This window comes from Serinus canaria, chromosome 3, assembly GCF_022539315.1.
Source record: "Serinus canaria isolate serCan28SL12 chromosome 3, serCan2020, whole genome shotgun sequence".
NCBI classification, from domain to species: domain Eukaryota; kingdom Metazoa; phylum Chordata; class Aves; order Passeriformes; family Fringillidae; genus Serinus; species Serinus canaria.
The window spans coordinates 22,704,865-22,709,335 of record NC_066316.1 but is presented as its reverse complement, the minus strand read 5'-3'; positions in this window follow the sequence as shown (position 1 = coordinate 22,709,335).

The window sequence follows — 4,471 nt, the reverse complement described above, 5'->3', positions numbered from 1 at the left end:
CATTTTACAAATGCAAGGCATAATCGGAACAACGTGTATTCAAGAAACAACACTTGCAAAATATGGATGTACAAGAACTATCAGATTTAACTGTTGCACTTTAAACCAGAATGGGTACAAAGTTGAGCAGGTATTTCTGCATTTAATAAAACAATCACTAAACATTGCACATCATAGTAAAGCACTTTAATTTGTTGCTCCTGAGCAAAAGGAAATAGGTACTTTTGTCCTTAGGATTTTTTTCATCCTTAGAGTGTTGGGATTTTTCTCCTCTTTGGAAACCTCACAATACATCAAGAACAGAATGCAAACCAGTAGCTTACAGGTATGGGAGTTTGGGTATGGACAGAGGCAAATTGAGGAGTTTAGGGAGTAGGTTGGGATGAAGGTTACCAGGGCTGTGTTGTACCTCTTTAGGGCAAAAGAAAGGAACAGACTGAACTTAGAGCTGAGGCCAGGCAGAAATGTGGTTGTCAGGCAAAAAAGCAAAGCCAAACATCATGAAATAGTGTGCTTGCAGATGTGTTTCATCTTGCAAGGGACGCTGTAGACAAGTCAGCAGTGTTGCACTGTAAACAGCACTGAATACAGCTCAGTCATCCTGCTAAACGTGGTGAACCTCCAGCTTTTCCTGAGGCTGAGGTAGAGTTTGCCTTTCTCAGAGTGAGTTAAAGCCAGGCATTGATGGGATAGACATCTGCTTTAAGATCCTAGGCAGTTGTATATGAGGATATAAAGGCAAATATGAAGTTTTTAACACTACTCAGTCCATTGCCCATGAATTAGGTGTCAGAAATGTACAGTCAGGTAGGGAGGAGAAACAGAATATACAGGTGACAGTATCTGGACTATTTAATTAGCAGGTGCTCCCTTTTATAGAACAGACATCGTCAAAATTAATTCTGAAATACAACTTTGGAAAATAATTACTTCATTTTCTCCACTAGTGAAGGCTGCTACTTTTTAGTTCTAATTCTTTAATCTTAAAGCTCTTTTTCAGTGCAGTTTTGTACACTGAAAGAATTCTAGCAGCACAATAAATCCTCATTGCTCTTACTGACTTGGCAGTTTCCTCTTGGATTGGCTCAAAAGGAAGCACTGAGATTTAGGGATTGTGATGTCTACTGCAGCTTCAAGGATGCAACTTTGTCTTAATGCAGACCAGGCATCCTGTTATGCTCACTGAGCCTTAAGTGAAGAGGGATTTTTAAACTAATGCCTGCATCCTGATATCTGATGGTTTTATTCATCCCCACAAAGCAGTGTTCTGAGGAATTATGTTCTGCACTGGGAGGATAGTGCAGCCAGTGACCAGCTTGGGAACCCGATCCCATCTCTAAGCTATTCATTTAAACTTTTATAAATATTTAATTACAGAAACATAATGTCTGTTGTTCTGACGGATCTTCCTGTGAACTTCCGGCGAATCGTACCCAGACTAATCAGGATATTCCTCAAAGTTAATAAAAAAATAAAACTAACCTAATTTTTGCAAGGAGTGTTTTTAAGTGTCTGTCGTTTTAATGCCTTTGCTGGGCTCCCAGACTCAATGCACTATGGACTGACTCCCTCGGGAGTGGCAATTCTGAGTCATTTTAGCAAAAGAAGAATCTTTCTGAAACCATTTCATTAGTATTGGTTTTAGAGATCTTTTGAAGATAAAGTGACCCAATTGTTTCTTTTTTTGTTAGCCTCAGTGCTTTTGTGCGTGTGCTAGGATGGAATGTTCCTTAGAGACTGGTTTTCCTAGAAATGGTTTAATGTGAAAGATGGAACAAAGTGGAGCAGCAGGTGCTGTGGAACAGGCAGCAAAGCCCTCGCATCAGTACTGTTGGCTGGAGGAGGGCGGTGTTGCCTGCCTTTGTAAGGAACCCTTCGGCACGTCTCGGATCATTAGCCAGTAGTCCTGGCACACAACAGTAATATAATAATAGCAAATAATAACAGGCATGTGGCACGTCCGCGTCCTTTGCCTATTTAGCAGGGCTTTGTTTCGCTCCTTCAGTGCCGCAGGTGTAAATAATGAAAGAGCAAAACCTGCCCTCCCTGCAGGCAGCGACTGCCGCGTCCGAGCCCCGCCGCCGCTCCTCGTTACCCGCTCCTGGAAAACTCGCTGGCCTGTGGGGCACGGCTCTGCCGCCGTGACCGCGCCTCACCGGCGGTTCGGGAGGCTGCGGGCCGGTGTACTGAGCCGGGGGCCAGTGGGGGTGAGGATGGGCTGCCGGGGACCCTTCACCACCCGCGGGTCCCTAAGGAGGCGGGGGGACGCCGCCGCTCCCTTCCCCAGCTCGGGAGCGCCGCCGGCGTTGCTGGGGCGGGGTGGTGCCGCCGCCGGGGTCTCCCCGCTCGGGGGTTGCCATGAAACCGAAAGCGGCTCCCGCCCGCGGGGGTGGTGGCGGCGGCGGCAGCCGGGGGCGGCGGCAGCAGCGCGTCCTCGCCGCGCCCCCCGCCCGCCGGAGCCGCGCACGGAGCCGCGCCCGCGCAGCCGGGCCGGCCCCGCACCGGCCCCGCACCGCCGGCAGCGGCGGCCCCGGGCCCGGCTCGGAGCGCGGCGAGCGCCGGCACAGGTGCGGCGGGGCGGACGGGCCCGGGCGGGCAGGACCCGCCGGGGCCGGGACAGGGCAGGGACGGGGGACGGGGCGCGTCGGGGAGCGGGGCCGCGCCCGCGGGCGGCAGCGGGGGCTGCCGGGCGGGCGGGGGGCGATGGCTCCAGAAGTGCCTCTGCCAGCCCCGCGGGGCAGAGCAAGTCTGCGCTCGGCTGCTCCTCTCCGCTCAGCCAGGAGGCCGGGGTCGCAGAGCCGAAGTTGGCGCCCCGGGAGTTGTGCGAGGTGCGGCGGAGCTCTCGGCCCCGGCGCGGGGTTCCCCCGTGGAGCCGGGCTCAAGCCAGCCCTGCACGGGATGCGCCACGGCCGCCGCCCCCCGGGGATGCCGGAGGGAAAGATAGGCCCGGTGTCCGCCCCAGAGGTTGAGCAGGGCCGAAATTTTGGGGTCTGGGAAGGAGACAAAGCCGGGACTGCTCGGATGAATGAAGAATGTCTTTGCAGCTCTGATCTTTTCAGACTGCAGGGACCGGTAACAAGCATCCCCGCTGATGTCAGCTGAGTGCTGCTGGAGGGAGGGAGTCTCTCCTCTGTGCTTGTGCAGGGGGTCTTCTGATTTTCCTTGATTACCAGCACTCTGGGAGCATCTCGAAGCAGCAGGCTTTAACCAAACGTTTTCAACACTCTTCATGTTTAGAAGGAAAAATGAAGAACTCCTATTGTTGGCACTTCTTGAATTGCTTTGCCTATTGTTAGCTGGGCTGTGCCTTCCCGGTGCCAGCCAAGAACAACTTTCCTCATAACTTCCGTTTTATAAATACGGGATGGCTGAAAGGAGTGCAGTGATGTGCTAAAAATAGCTGGGTGTATTCAGGTCAGGCACATCTCCAGGCTGGCAGCAGAAACAGTTGTATTTTTAAACTCCCCTGCTGATTGCCCACGGAGCATGCGGGTTTCGTGATGAAGGTAAAATTGGGGTGGTCTGGAATGCCGTTGTGCATGAGCCTGGGCCTGGCTGGTTTTTCACACCATCTTCTTTTCTCTTAGGACTGTGTTGCATTATTGCTTCAGAGCTAAGCGTGAGGTTTGGTGGTGATGTGTTGCACTCAGCCTAAAACCACCCATGACAACTTCCTTTGCTGTTAGCTTTGATTATTTTATTTCTGTTTATTTTGTTTCTGTTACTTCTGCAGAGAAGTGTTTGCTGTGGTTGAGGACCCCTTTGTGTGAGCAGAAGGCTGAACTGCACCCCTTGGCTGAAGGGAGTTCGTAGTTCCAAGTCAGGAGGGAGGGATCTGCCTGTGTGCAGAAGCAACAGGAGACAGTGGGACCCTCTGGATCACCTTGATAGTCAGAAACCAGTTGTTCCCAGCTGTTTGGCAAAGGAGATCTTGGAGAAGAGATTTGAGGTAGAACAGCCTGCTAATATCTAAAAAAAAAAAAAAAAAAATTTAAAAAAAAAAATCTGCCTTCCCAGCACACACTTGCTCAAATGCATGCCAAGGAGGCAGTGGAGCCTGTTACTGCTTGAACAGAGAGGAAGCCTTTATATCTTTGGAGGCGATGCAGATGCAAGTGGAGGGAGACCAGAACAGGCTTTGAAAGTGAAGAGGTTTTGGTGCAGTGGGAAAGTGGAGGCTTGGTGAGAAGTGATGTGGTTGTAGCTGTGGCTTAGAAAAATTATCCCTGTGGCAGCACACAGGGTGGATAAATGAGTAAAATATTACATTTCAAGAGAAACAGGTGTTTGAAAATGAGTGTTTTCCCATTCCTGGAAGTGTTCAAGGCCAGGCTGGATGGGGCTTTGAACAACCTGGTTTAGTGGAAGGTGTCCCTGCCCATGGCCAGGTGGTTGGAACAAGACGATCTTTAAGGTCCCTTCCAACCCAAACCCTTGATTCGATGAAAACCAGAGGGTGATGGTGATGGAT